Below are 15,311 nucleotides of genomic sequence, written 5' to 3' on the forward strand. Positions count from 1 at the left end.
TGGAAGGGGTAAAAGGCGGCTTATAAATCGCCCCATCTGTCGAAACACCAAGAAGCCCTGGTAAGAGCTTGAGATGGGCGGTCTGAGGGCTGGGCCCCAGCTCTGGCTTTGCCATTAACTAGCTGTGTGATTCTGGGCAAATAGGTTCGTCTTTCTAGACGCACTTCCTTTTTTTGTGAAGTGCAAGTTTCTGTTTGTTTGAATACCTCCAAAGTCTTCTGTAACCCTATGGCTCCGTGATTCTGTGGCTTCCACAGAGCAGGTGGGTCACTCTCGGATGCTGATCATGTCATAGGATGTCCTCACCACGACCGCTCTCCTCCTCCCTGAAGGTGACCCCCGGTAGTCATGGTAACTACAAGTCACCGAGACCCAGCGCTGGCTCAACCATACCCTCCTCATAACAACCCTAAGAGGGAGACATTCTTTTGATTTTATGGATAAGGAAACTGAGGCTCAGTAAATGACTTTCCCAAGAATACACAGCTAGCAATATCCATCGGGAATTCCGATTGAGGCTTGCCTCTGAATTTTAGTTGTTCATTAATATGTTGTCCTGCTTCTCTACTTTATGTGGGATTCCCCTGGCCACTGGGCACATACTGATTGTCCCTGGGGATTGTGGAGGTGGTGGTGGGTAGACGGCAGGCGTTGTGTCTGGGCCTGTGACCCACGGAAGCCCGAGAGGACTGTGGTCAGGATTCATGCCGCGGCTGAACTTGCTTTCTCGACGGCTGCTCCAAGCTGGGCCTCAGATGAAGCTTTTTCTGCTAAGAACTTAAAAAGAATCAGTAAGTTACTCTTATTTATTTTTTTTAAGCACATAGCATTTGTGTGTCACGACAGCTGCTGTGACATGAGAACAGTCCATTATTAGCTCTGCTCTCCTAGGTAGCTTGTCTGCCTGGTGGCTGCCTGCCCACTTCCCCCTGGGAGGCTGGGCTGAAAGCTGAGCTCGGGGTGGAGGCAGTTGCTGCCTCTGCAGAGCCTCTGGCAAGAGCAGGTGGGCGTGGGCAAGCAGGGAGGACGCGGCTCCGAGGATCTGAGTTTGTGTTCGGGTGGTGGCGGAGGGAGCTCTCTTCCAAGAGCTTACCTTTTATGTCCCAGCCGTCCACCCTCTGAAATCTTTAAATCTCTCATTTGTTCCTTCACTCATTAAAAAAATATTGAATGTGTTCCTATTCTGTGTCAGTCACTGTTCTAAGCACTGGAGATCTGGGGGTGAGCAAAAATAGGAACATTCGCTGCTCTGAGAAAATCAATATTTTAGTGGGCGAGAAAGAAATCAGTCAGTGAGACTGATGACTACATGTTATAAGGGTGGTTGGTGCCTGGAGTGCAAAGAGCAAGGGCAGAAATAAGACGGAAGGAAGTGAGGAGATCACAGCGTGACCGTGGGAAGGACTTTGGATGTCATTTTAAATATGGTGGGAAACTATGGGAACATTTTAAGAAGGGAAACACATGATGAGGTTTGTGTTTAAGATAATCCCCGTGGTTATACAGATTGTCAGGAGGCAAGGGGAAAAGCAGGGAGATCGATTAAGAGGCTGTAGTTGCCATGGTGGCTTAGACTAGGTGATAGTGGTCAAGGGGGCCAGACGTAGTTGAATTTGCAGTTTTTTAAAAGATAAAGCTAATAACATTTGCTGATAGATGGGCTGTAGGATATGTGAGAGAGAGAGAGGTCAGGGATGACCCCCAGTCCTTTGGGCTCAGTGATGGGCAAATATAGTCTCCTCCTGACACGGAGACCCCTGAGAGAAGAGCAGGTTTGGGGAGGGCAGCGGAATACAGAGCTCTGTTTGGGACAAGTTAGCCCTGAGATCCCCGTGAGATGATTAAATGGACATGTCAAGTCCATGGCTCTGTATTAAAGCTGGATGTTTAGAGGAGAGACTGGCACCAAGGAGTAAGTCTGGGAATCCTCAGGGTATCAGTGACTCTAAAGCTGGAGGCCTAGATGACATCACTCGGGGAATAAGGGCAGATAAAGCAGGAACGAGGGCCGGGGGCTGAGTCGCGGGCACTCGGAAGCCCAGAAGTTGTATGAAGATGATCCAGGAGAGAAGACAGAAAATAAGTAGCCAGTAGAGGAGGAGGAAATGCAGGCATGTGAGTTCTAGGAGGATGTCCCTACTGTGTCAAATGCTGCTGGAATCACATAGGAACAGAGAAAGGATCACTGGATTTGCTGGCTTACCTAGGGGTATTTTCAGAGGATGGCGAGGCAGACAGGCAGATTGAAGAGGGTTTAACAGAGGACTTCTCCTCGACGGTGGTGATATTTTTAGTGTGTGGTTAGAGAGGGTTTCTTTATTTTTACAATCTGCCTTTCTGAAGTTCTAGGGCTTGGAAACTGGTAGGCTGAATAATGGCCGCCCAACGAGACCAAGTCCAAATTCCTGGAACTTATGCATAGTACCTTGGAAAAAGAGTGAATACTATCTTACACGGCAACAGACGTGATTGAATTTAGAACCTTGTAGTAAGGAGATTATCTGGGTGGGTGTTTGTTAGAAAGCGGCAAAGGGAGTTGACATACTCCCAGGAGGTCTTGGGAAGCAGCAGGCAGGGAGGGGAGCCATGTAGCCACGAGACAAGGAACAGATTCTCCCCAGAGTCCCCGGGGGAGTAGAGCTGGGCCAACAGGTGGATTTTGATTTTGTACTTTTAGTCTACAGAATTATGAGAGAATAAATTGCTGTTGTTTAAAGCCCCTGAGAAATGTGTTGTAGCTGCCATGGCAAATTGATACAATGCAGGAAAGAGGCAACAAGCCCAACTGTGCTAAGACAAAGATGGTCAGTATACTAGACCACTGATAAATGAAACGGAACATCAAGAAGCAGACAAGAACAAGTCCCAGGAAAAACTAGATAGAGCTTTGGTTGGGGCAGAGGGAGGGCAGGGAAAGAAGGAGAGAGAAAGGCTGGGATAAGCTGCAGGCTCTGGGCTCTGGCGTCTTGGCCAGATAAGCATCTGCCCCAGTGCTGAGACAGACCTACCAATTCGATCCAAATTGGATTTTTTATGGCTTAATTGAGCTTTGTTGAAACTGGGCTTTTCTTCTTCCAGGTCCAAATACAGATCTTGAAACATCCCTTTGTTTAAATTAGATGGTTTACCCAATGCTGCTATCTTTCTGCTCCAACAAAGTTGACTTTGATTGGCCAGCAATTCCCAATTATCTGCCCGACGGGGTTGCATTTTGGTTCATCCTGATTTGGCATGGCAAGCACCGCAGTCCCCCCGTCTGCCTCCCCACCCCCAGTGAACAATGCTCACTCCAATCTCTCCTTAAGTGCTGACTTTTTGAGCACGTGGTGGCAGCAGGCTGGGGCAATGGACAGAACATGGGCTGGGAGTCAGGACCCTGTATAGCACAGTGGGTAAGAGACCCGGCTCCACAGTCACACTGCCTGGGTTCAGATGTTGGCTCTAGCACTTCTGTACGACCACAGGCAGCTACTTAACCTCTCTGGTTAAGGTCAGCTGTTTTCTAACTGACCTTTGCACTGTTGTTTCCTAGCACTGAGTGTCATTGCTGCTCTGTGCTGCATTTGCTCCACAGATAAAATAAAGGATTGGATTAGACCAGATGCTCTGTACACACGCTTCCCAATCCAGGATCCCATACTTCCAGTGGGAAGCAAGGAAACTGATAACCCTTCTGTTTGCTTGTTTGGTTCAAAATGTATCATTCTTTTCTTTGGAGTCTTTGCTGATCTACTCCCTCATAAGACAGAATTCACCACTCTAATGGGCCGCATAAAATGGGGAAACCACTAAGTCATGGCCTAGAGCTTGGGCTTTATAACCAGAGAGATCTAGGTTCTTCCTCCACACGTGCATGGGATGTGCACGGGGCAAATTACACCCTCAGCTTCCTGATCCGTACACCGGGGTTGGTACCTGGGCATCCCTCTTAGAATTATTGTGATGACTCTAATCATCAGGGAAATGTTAATCAGAACCACAATGAGGTTATCACCTCACGCCTGTTAGGAGAGCTGAATCCAAAAGACAAAAAATAACAAGTGTTGGCGAGGAGGTGGAGAGAAGGGAATCCTCATGCGCCCTTGGTGGGACTGGACGTTGGTGCAGCCACTATGGAAAGCAGTATAGAAGTTCCTAAAAAAAACTAAAAATTGAACTTCATATAATCCAGAAATTGCACTTCTGGGTATATATCTACTTCTATTCTAGGATGGAAATGAAATCAATATCCTGAAGAGATATCTGCATGTCCAGGTTCATTGCAGCATTAGTCACAACAGCCAAGACATGCTTCAATGGGTGAATGGATAAAGAAAATGTGATACATATATGTACATATATATATATATATATATATATATATATATGTAATTAAACTATTACATAGATAAAGCTTGAGGGCAATTTGCTAAGTGAAATAAATCAGACAAGGGTAAATGCTCTATGATCTCACTTACATGTAGAATCTAAAAAAAAAGCAAACTCATAAAATAGAGAATATATCTGTGGTTGTCACTGGCAAGGAGGAGGTGAGCATATGGGGAAAATGGGGGAAGGTGGTCAAAGGGTAAAAACTTCTAGTTACAATATGGGTAACTTCTGGGCGCTGAGGTACTTACTGCATGGTGATTGTAGTTAACGATCCTGTATTGTACATGTACTTGAAAGGTGCTAAAAGAGTAGATCCTGAAAGTTCTCACCATCTACACACACACAAAGGTAACTATGTGAGAAGATGGAAGTGTTAACCTCATTGTGGTAATCATTTACAACATACACTTACACCAAATCATCACCTTGGACACCTTAAAGGTACACAGTGTTATATGTCAATTATAGCTCAATAGAGGTGGGGAAAAGAATTACAATGATGACTAAATGAGAAAATAAAGGTATTGACAAAATGCCTTGCCCTTAAAATTGACATTCAATGGTATTAACTACTGCTTTCTTTTTATTCACTTGTTTATGGAGGAATATCTTAAATGTGGGGTAGTGCACCAATCTTACACAGCTGTATACAGTTTTACACTTAGATTAGCAACCCCTAGAAGAACATACAGAACATTTCTAGCACAATAGAAAGCTCCCTTTTGCACCTTCCTGTTAATATCCAAAGTAACCAATATTCTGACCTTCATCATGATGGATTAGTTTTTCCTGTTCTTGACCTTCACATAAGTATAACCATATAGTATGTGCTCTTTAGGGTCTGGCTTCTTTCAATCAACATTATATTTTAGTGAGATTCATCTATGTTGCTATAAGTAGCAGTATTTTGTCCTTCATTGCTGTGTGATATTCAGCTTATTGCATATATCATGTGTACACTATCAATAACTGATGGACATTTGAGTTGTTTCCAATATTGTTATTATAGATAATCTGCTGTGAATATACTTGTGCATGTCTTTGATACAAATAACCACTCATTTCTGTTGGTATGTACCCAGAAGCAGAACTTCTAGGTCATAGGGTATTTGTAAGGTTAGTTTTAGTGGAAAAACCATGCAGTTCTTCAAACGCTATACCAGCGTACGTTCCCTACGGCAGGGTGGAATATTTCTATGTGTTCTGCACCCTCATCATTACTTGGTTTTCTGACTCCTTTTCATTTCAGTTGTCCTATTGAAGGTGTAGCAGTATCTCACTAAGCTTTTAATTTGCATTTTTATGACGACTAATAATGTTCATTTTTGTGCTTTTTGTCCATGTGGATATCCTTGCTTATGAAATGTCTTTTTAGGTCTTTTATCTCTTAAAAAATATTAGCTATTATTTTCCATTATCATTGGACTTTTTAATTGCCTAGAGCTATCTGCTCTCCCAGGAGATTATAACCTTTTGATATCAAGGTCTACGTGTCATTCATTCATTTGTGAATTCTTAGTGCCTTGTATAAGCCTCCCGCTGTACATTTACTGAACAAATTAACTAGTAGTCAAGACTCAGTTGATTGTAATCAAATGTCGCCATCTGGTGCCAATGGAGTGAATGAGAAATGGAGGACGCAAAGCCAGCTGGCTAGATAATTTATTAGGCTTTCTGTTTGAGCTTCCTTTCCCTTATATATGAGTTTTTTAAAGTTATTTTTACATTCGCTTTTGCATAATTGATTTTTTTAAATTGCCATATGTACTCTCATTTATTCAAATCTATTTAGAGTTTAGATCTGGGAGACTTTTTCCTTAAATCCTTCAGTGATAACATTTAAAAAATTGTGATATCCATAGATAAAAGGTTAATCAGTGCTTACCATAAGCCAGTCCTGGGGTAGGTGCTAGCATACACCCCCTGAAGTATATTTCAGGGACTTTGGTTGCTCATAGGCAAGTAAGGGAGAAACAAAAAAAATCAGGGTGCCATATTAGAAAAAATGCCTTAAAATAGGTATTCATTCATTCATTCATCAGGCAACAGATATTTATTGAGCATTTACTATGTGCCTGGTACTAACAACACAAATGTGTTGCTCTAAAATTGGGCTGCTCTAAGAAAACTCATACTAAAAATATATGTCATTTTTCAAAAATGCTGGGGGTAGAAATGGTTTTCCTTTGAATTCAAATCCCTGCAGACAGTGGACCATGAGAGCCAAGTCTGTATTAGGGTTACATGTAGAACAAGATGGTCCTAGATTAGAATACTTTTCCATGAAATACACTAAGGTGGAAGGGAGGCCGCAGAGTACATGGCCCTCCTCAGTTCTGTTCCCCCTCTGCTCACCATTCCTCAACAACCTGCTGCCAGGAAGAACAGTTGCGATCAGCTGGCTTTAGAAACGTGATGGTGCCCCTTTGCCCATAGATGAAGTACCTTTCCTCTTGTGCTTCTTGTGAGCAGACATATTCTAGAATTTCTGCACAGAATAAGATCTGAGACTCAGATTAGGGTTTGGGGTGAAGATAGGACATGGAGTTCAGCCAGATTCACTCAAGTTCTGTGATGTGGTTTGGGTCTCAAGTAGTTGTCTTACTTTCTTCTCTGCTTGTATCTCCATTGGGGAGCTTGTGGTACATGACAACTGGTCAAAGGAAGCATTCTCTGCTCTTCCCCCCAAAATCTTCATTAAGTTGGTAAGTCAGGGACTATGTCTCCATCTTTTTACCATTATCTTCCATTTTACCAGTTCACACATAATGCTGTTGACCATATCAGCCAGCGTTTACGCATTCTCCTACACTTTTGCAGAAACTAAATTACTTTATTTCATAGGAATTCATAAATGAATGACACACAGACCTTGGTATCAATACGATTTTAAATTCAGTATTGATTTCTAATGAGTACCAGGAATTGTGCTAGGTATTGGGCAAAGAAAAAAAAACAGACATGTTGACAGATGAGTACAATACAATGTTCAAAGGGTGATGAGAGAAGTACATGGAGGGAAAATAAGAGCATGCTTCTTAGAGGAGGTGAACCATGAATGGAGTTTTCAAAATGAAAAGCAATTAGCAGGTAAGAGTAAGAGTGGCCCAAGGGCAGAAGGGGGGATGGACAGAAGACATCGCATGAGGAAGGGGCCTGCAGGCAAAGCTCAGATGTTTGTGTTCCATCTTGAATGTGCTGGGAGCCACTGAGCAATTTGGTGCTGTAGAGTAACAGGATGGGACTTAATATTTAGAGTGTTTGCTGGCAATCGTGTGGAGGATGAGTTATGGAGGGCTGACAATGGAAGGGGTCAAATCTGTTGGAATGCCACTGCAGGAACTCACGTGATGAGGCCTGAACCATTGCAGTGGTGGAGTGGGAGGAAGGGAAACGACAGGAGGGGACAGATGTGGGTCACTGAGGATGATTGAGAATTAGCAGGACTGATGGGCTACTGAGAGGAAGGAGAGGAAAGGATCTGGGACAAATCAAGGGTTTCTGGCTTAAGTAGCTGGGGGCGAGTCACTTTCAGGAAGAGCAATAGATGCGGGGGTACCAGTTTTAGTGGGAACATGATTCCCTCCCTCTTCTTATCCCAACTTCTTTTCCTTTGTGAGGAGCACTATGGGTTTTTGGTGTAAGAAGGAAAAAGGTCCATGGGCGTGGTGCAGAATGCTTGTATGGCATTCCTCAGGCAACCTGGTCACTCACGTACCTGTTAACATTGCTCAGGTCGGAGCACAAGAAGGTGAAAACATTCCCATCCTGCTTGACTGCTATCAGAGTTCAAGAATCAAGATCTGGCTGGTCAGAAGCAGCCCAGCTTTTGGATATGTATCTTTTGGAAATTTGAGGCAACAGTGGGGAGCTTTGAACTATATGCAATCCCAGACTTTGCCCTATTACCTAACACCTAGTTTTACAGACCTAGAGCCCTGTGGCGGGAAGGAGCCTCCGGCGTCGGAAGTTGCCCTCTAGTGGTAATTCCTTAAATCGCAACTGCACTGCGGGGCTGCCGGAGAGCAGATCCTAACCTTGGGGGATTCGGATCCATTTGTGAGGCCAGGGCAGCCCAGAGTTTATTTAAGCTCTGGTGTGGTGGTGTCGGGCAGAGCACTCAGTACCCTCCTTCATCTGTTTAGAGGGGGTCTCACATAATGGCTGAGTGCAAAGAATTGGCAGCCAGGTGGGTAGCCTGGACTTAAATGTTGGTTCTACTAGTTTTTAGCTGTGTGACTATAATAAGCAAGTTACTTAACCTCTTTGTGCCTCACTTTCCGTATTTGTGAAATTAGATAGTAATTTTTCCTTTGTTGAAGTCCTAACCCTTGGCACCTGTGAATGTGACCTTATTTGGAAACAAGGCCTTTGCAGATAGAATGAATTTTTAAGGTGAGAAGAACATGTGGAGACAGACACACACACACACGGAGGGAAGACTGCCATGTGAAGTCAAAGGCAGATGGAGTGAAACAGCTACAAGCCAGGAAATGCCAAGGATTGCCAGAAACCACCACAATGTGGGAAGAGATGAGAAGAATTCTTCCTTCCAGCCTTCAGAGGGAGGCTGCTCTGCTGACAGTTTGAGCCTCGACCACTTTCAGAGGATGAATTTCTATTGTTTTAAGCCATTCAGTTTGTAGTAGTTGTTAGGGCATCCCTAGAAGAGTAATACAACTGAGTTCTTTAAAAAGTAAGTGATTGAACATAGGTGAAGCATGTAAGAAATTGGCTGGCATGTAGTAAGTGCTATATTAAGTGTTTGCTCTCATTAATTCCCAGGATCATATAAGTAGTAAATAGTGGGTCTGGATTTAAACTCCACCATGCAATACCGACTTTGCAAAATAGGGAATATGCACAGAGTTACATGTTTGGGATTATAATTTATAGCATGAATGTATCCTTAAAAAAATGGTTTGTCAGCTTTGTAGATTAACTGACAAATTACTGATCCCAATCACACTGGATAAGCAAGTATATACCATGTTGTTTTTTTTTCAGGTCCTGCGTAGCAAGATTAGAAATAACCATCAGCCTCTTGACAGGGCTAGGAAAGACTTGGGATTTTGCTAAAACTGGAAAAATACAGATTTAAGAGTAGGAGATGGGGATTTGTGGTAGGTAGGGATACAGGCCAATGGACTCTTCTTGGTTGACTTTGGAACACAGGGGAGTGGAGGCTGTAAACCAAGGCAGAGGCGCTCACTACCCCTCACGCCAAAGAATTCATCAATGGGAAGCCAGAGATGCAAGAATTAAATGAGAGCTGGGAAGGGAAATTAAGAGATCTGAAATACATAGTATGGGTTCTAAAAGAAGGTGTTATTTAGAACAAACAAAAACAAACTTAAACTTCCAGGAACTTCACGCAAGAAAAGAGAATTTGAAAAGCCATTCAAGAGACCAGGCAGTTTGCATGGGAGATAAACTTTCTCCTGGGATGTGGGATGCTTCTTAAGGGAGATTTTGTTAGTAAATTATGGACTTGGATTGATTTGAACTCCAGAGAGGCCAAAACCATAGTCGTTTTCTTCATGGCTTTTCTTTTGTTACCACAAATCTCGGCTATTATTTGCACCTGGAAATAGCAACGTGGCTTTAGAAGGCGATGTGAATCTAAGAACACAGCTTTTATTTGGGAATATCATTGTCCAGTGGAATCGGCAATGCTGCAGAGGTCTTGCTGGTTCTGGGACATCCTTGAGTTTTCTAAACTTTGTGAGTGTGGGGCTGGTGCTGGGATAATTCTTTATGTTAACTTGGGATTCCTGGAAGGCAAATGAGAGATGTAGGGTGGAGCCACTTTAGGTACCAAGAGCAGGCAGCTTCTGACCCGTGGTTGGAAAAGATAAGTGGGCATCATATGGGAACTAGAGTGAAAAGACTCAACTCAGAGTTGGGAGACTTAATTTCCTTTGTGGAAAAAGACAGAAGTAAGATTATTTGGGGAACTTAATTTTAGCAATGGAAGATTTACTGAAAATGCAAGGGGTTCATATGATTTGGTTTTATAGGATGGCCTCAAAATTTCAGGGTATTTTAAGGCTGATACTGTTTTGGGGGCTATCATCTAATTCACATTAGATACCCATGTCTGGCAAGTTTAGGTGGACCTACTGAACAAATCTGAGTTAAGACAAAGTGTTTGTTCTCGGTGTATTTTGTGCTTTAGGGAACACTGATATGAAGGAACACTGTCACCCTCAGTGAGCTCTGGAGTTGTAAGAACAGAGGCGTTCATAACAGTCTTGAGGAGCCAAGCTGATTTTCTTAGTGATCCCAGGAGTGGTAGAAGGAACCAGAGTCAAGCCATCATGAAAATGTGGCCAGGGCTTTCCCGAAATACAGATGTCTCACACAAGGGTGGTGTAGCCTGGCTTGTCACATGTCCAGTCCCTAAGTAATTTGGGTTAATATGACAACTAATAAAAATGTTGGCTTCTAAGGGATTTATAATATTCCAATTTGCATATGAGAAACCTTAGAGATGTTAAGCCACTTACATGCCCATGGTCATACAGGAACTACATGACGGAGATAGGATTCGAATCTAGGTCCCTGATAGGTCTGTGTATACAGAGCCTGTGCTCTTCACCACCTAGAAATAGTATCTGTTACATGATAAGTATTTCTAAATACTTTCTGGGTGTTGTGAAAGAAAAGGTCAAGAAACTCATCATGTAGTTTAGGAACTGTGTGTTCTATCTATTGGACTAGATGTCTCCAGCTCTAACAGTCTACGATTCCATGACTGTATGGCCTTCTCATTGATAAGCCCCCTACATAGTTTTCCATTAAAAAAAGCTTTTTCCTTAAGAAAATTCACCATAACAATTATTTACGTAGAGCAATAGTTATTTAAATAATTTTTTGTTGGTCTGTTTAGTAACAACTTTCTACAACTAGCAGGTCTATACAATCGCTTTTCCTTTATGTAACTGTCTTCTCCACAGTAAGCATAGCTGATTGGGCAGGACGTTTATTCAGGCAGAACGGGAGACGTGTGGAGTATAGCTGTGCTCTTTACAGTTTTTCTCTGACCCGGAATGATTCCTTTCCCACCATGTCCTCTCAAATGATCAAAGCCAGGTTGAAATGTAGCTCCCAAACCCACAGTTAAAAGAAAAATCAACAGATAACCAAGGGGAGCTGAGAGTATTTCCTAGCTCACTCTGGCTCCACACCTGTTATTTGTAGGCTTGTATCAATCCATGCTGACAAAATCAGCAGCGTTTAGGATGAAGCTGAGGGGCTTCAAGTGGCTGTAGGAGGTCAGAGAGAGGCTCCTGAGTGGAGGATGTGCCTGGCCGGTCGTTCTGCAGCCTGTAGCCCAGTGAGACGCAATGATCTGAGCTACATTCCATCCTGCCCTCCCCAAGGGAACTTTAGTGGGACCCTCAGATCTTCACTAAAGTTCTTCTGGTTGCTGTTAACCAACTCAGTTTACAGGCTCCAACCCTCCCTACTCTTTCTGAGCCCCTTTCCCTACTCCCACATCTTCATTTTCAGATCATGAAGGCAGCCTTTCTGCAGGAGGGGAAAGCAATCACTTAGGATCCCCTTTTCTTTCCCATCTACAAGCTGGTCACATTTTGTATCCACCCGAACATGCTTTTCTTTCTGTCTGAGAAAGAGATATTTTTCAAAGCAAATCCATCCACCTGTACTTTTGATCCTTTCTTCTTAACGATGTGCTTCCTCAATTACCCCCCTTTCTGTTTTTGATGTTTGTCTCCCCTTGTTCCTTCTCAGCTTATACAACTTGCCAGTATGTATACTTAGCACAGTGTCTGGAAAATAGCAAGAGGTCAATAAATGTTAGTTCATCTCCTCTGGTGCTTCATGTCCTCCTTGTCCTGAGAAAAGCTGACATCTTTTCTTGACACCAGAATCTCCTCAAACTCCCACACGCTCCTTTTTCAAGCTTCTTACACAAACACCCTGTCTTCCCAGTCTTTCTCCATTTCTATTGGCTCTTCTAATTTTCACCCCCTCCTCTTCATAACTGACCTGATTATGAAATCCTGTGTCCTTTTATTCGTCATCCAACTGGACCCCTCTATGGCATTTGACAATACTGACCACTTCCTCCTTTTAAAATGTTCTTCTTCCTGGATTTTTTTCAACACTTCTCTGTCCTGATTCTCCTCTTCAACCACTCTGCTTCATTTTTCTTTAGTGAATAGTTTGTCCCCACCTATTTTGTTCCATAATTGCTGGAAAAGCCGGATTTCTGTCCTTAGCAAGTTTTTCTTAAGGCATACATCTTCCTCATCCATGCCCATGGCCTGAACTCACACCTGTTTGTAGATTACTCCCAAATCTAAATTTCTTTTCCAGACCTTTATTTCCCACAAGAGATGTATTTCTATTTTCTGAGGAATCCAGTGTTGCAACTCATCCTCAGCATGACCAAAACTGAACTCAGTCTTTCTCTCATGCATTTTTCCTCTGTCTGTGTTTCTGACTGGCTGAAAATGTCACCTGGTATCTAGATCCCTACAGCCTTCTGTGCATTAGGCACATAGAAATTTAGACCTGTTGAATATTCCTGGTGAATTACATTTTTAATTACATAGAAATCTTCTCATAATGTTTTGTATAGTTTTTTTGGTCAATATTAAGATGACTCCCTTAACTTCCTTTAGGTTAGTATTTCCCTGGTATATTCTTCCCATTCTTTTACTTTTTCACTATCCTTATATTTTTATGTCTCTCTGGTATATAGCCTATTGCTATAATTTACTTTTTAGCCCACGCCAACAATCTCTACAAGTTAACCACTATTTAGTCTATTTTATCCATATATTTGGGCTGTCATCTTTGTAGTTCAATTTGTCCCACCTTTTTGAGGCTTATTTTTTGCTCTCCTTTGGACAGTTACCTTCCCATTTCTTTGCTTTAAATTCTTATTTCCTATTTCCCCTCCACTATTTAGGATATTATTTATTGTTTTATTTATTTGTAATGAATATTCTTGATACCATACAGTGCATATTTAATAATTTACCTAATATAACAATTTTGTATTGGATACACAATGTCCAAAGTTCACCAAAACTTTATAGCTTTTGTCCTGGGTAATTCATGAACCCTAAAACACTCAAGTTCTAATCACCCTATCCCAACTTCCATGCTGTCTCTGTTCTCGATTTTAGTAATTTATCCAAAATGTAGTTTCATTTTAGTAGAGGCCCTTTCAGAATATCTTGTCAGGGGTAAAGAAGGAGGGAGATCTTCCTCCTTTGTTTTGCTGATCCAGTTTTCTGCTTTTGCACGGGTGTTTCCTGGTTCAGGGTGAGCTCCTCATTGTTCGGGTATTCTCTTCCAGCTGCCCCCAGTTCTTTTGCCTTGGAACTGCTTTTCTGTAGAGCTTTCATAGGGAGGCAGTAAATGAACTGAGGCACCAAACAACTGCTCTAGTCCTCTTCCTGAAATCACTTGACAGGTAGTCTTCTGGACTCTTCTAAGGGAACATAAGATGTACAGCTATTGATGGAACCCCAGATAAAAGACTTAGGGCAGTAGTTTTACAGAAATCCCGAGAATTGTTTCATTTATCTGCCTGTACAAATGGCCTTTTTGAAGCCTGGTCATAGTCCACATAGAATTACTGAGATTTATACTCTGTTTAAATGCGGATTTAGTTATTTTCCTCATACCCTTTGGCACAGGGTTTGATCTTCCTGTTTCAGTCACTTACTGCTGCTGCTTCTGGACATTCTTATGTAATCCCTACAATTTTGTCCTTTAGCTCCCATCTCCTCCCAAGAATCCCCATCCTTACAGATAACCATGTCGAGGCTGCTGACAGACTCTTTTTCAAGGATTCAAGTTGCTTTCCATCTCCTCCTTCTACCCGAAACCCCACGAGCATATACACAATAAAAGGAACGGAATTGCACTTGCTGGGATGGCCTTACTTTTGCTGCTCTACTGTTCTCCATGTCTCATTATTAGACAATTTTCAGAGATTAACATTCTGAAGAGAGTTCGAGACTTTTCCTTCCCTGATTCTTCAAACTTTCCCAAGGCAGAATCAAGTTATCCCACTTCCAAGGAGATGTACTTACTTTAGGATACTGTATTCTGCCAAAATAAAGGCGAGTACATGGGTAGGGCATATACTATTTTTTGGCTTTTCCTCCCCCACAAACTTGACTAATGGGTCAGCCGACCAACATCACTGGCACTGTAAGAAGGGAGAAAACATTACAGGTGTATTTTCAGGGAGAGTTTCTGTGGCGAGAAACAGGTTGCTTGAGAGAGATGTCAGAGGTCAAACAAGCTAAAAATACTTGTGTGGAAGAGCGCCAATGTACTAATCTGCATGTAGCATATTACAATTCACTCATTCTCAGTGCAGCTTTAGTTCTAAAAACTATCATTAAGCCAAACTAACTCTCATTTGGGCTGCCATCCTTCACTGGAGCCTGGTGAATCATGACTTACTGTGGAGAACATAGTATCTTTCTCCTCTTGCAAAGGGGTAACCTAGAGGTTTCTGAGTGAGAGGATTGGAGCAAATGGTCTCTGCCGACTTCTCAGGACTCAGAGGGGTGTTTCTTGTTCACTATATTGTTGCTCAGTGGAAAGAATGCATCTTCTAATGTCTCCATCATTTGACTTGGACTTTGGAGAATGAGGGAATGCTTTTTAGCCTGACTTGGTCCTAGTACTTTGATATAAATCCAATAAATGAAATTCTCCACGGGGTTCATCTGAGTTCACTAGATTCTGCTCTAGAGTTTGAAGGCTGTTTCCCATAATAAAAATATATTTTGCCTTTCTCTTTCCATTTATGCCTCTTGGGACTCTGAGGTGAAGATGCAGAGTATTCCTTGGTTATTCCTGAACTAATGGGTAAACTCTATTAATTTCATAACTTCATTAGCGAATCATTTCATCATTTCCAACCATCTAGCAATTCTCTT

The sequence above is a fragment of the Manis pentadactyla genome, chromosome 13, assembly GCF_030020395.1.
Source record: "Manis pentadactyla isolate mManPen7 chromosome 13, mManPen7.hap1, whole genome shotgun sequence".
Classification (NCBI taxonomy): domain Eukaryota; kingdom Metazoa; phylum Chordata; class Mammalia; order Pholidota; family Manidae; genus Manis; species Manis pentadactyla.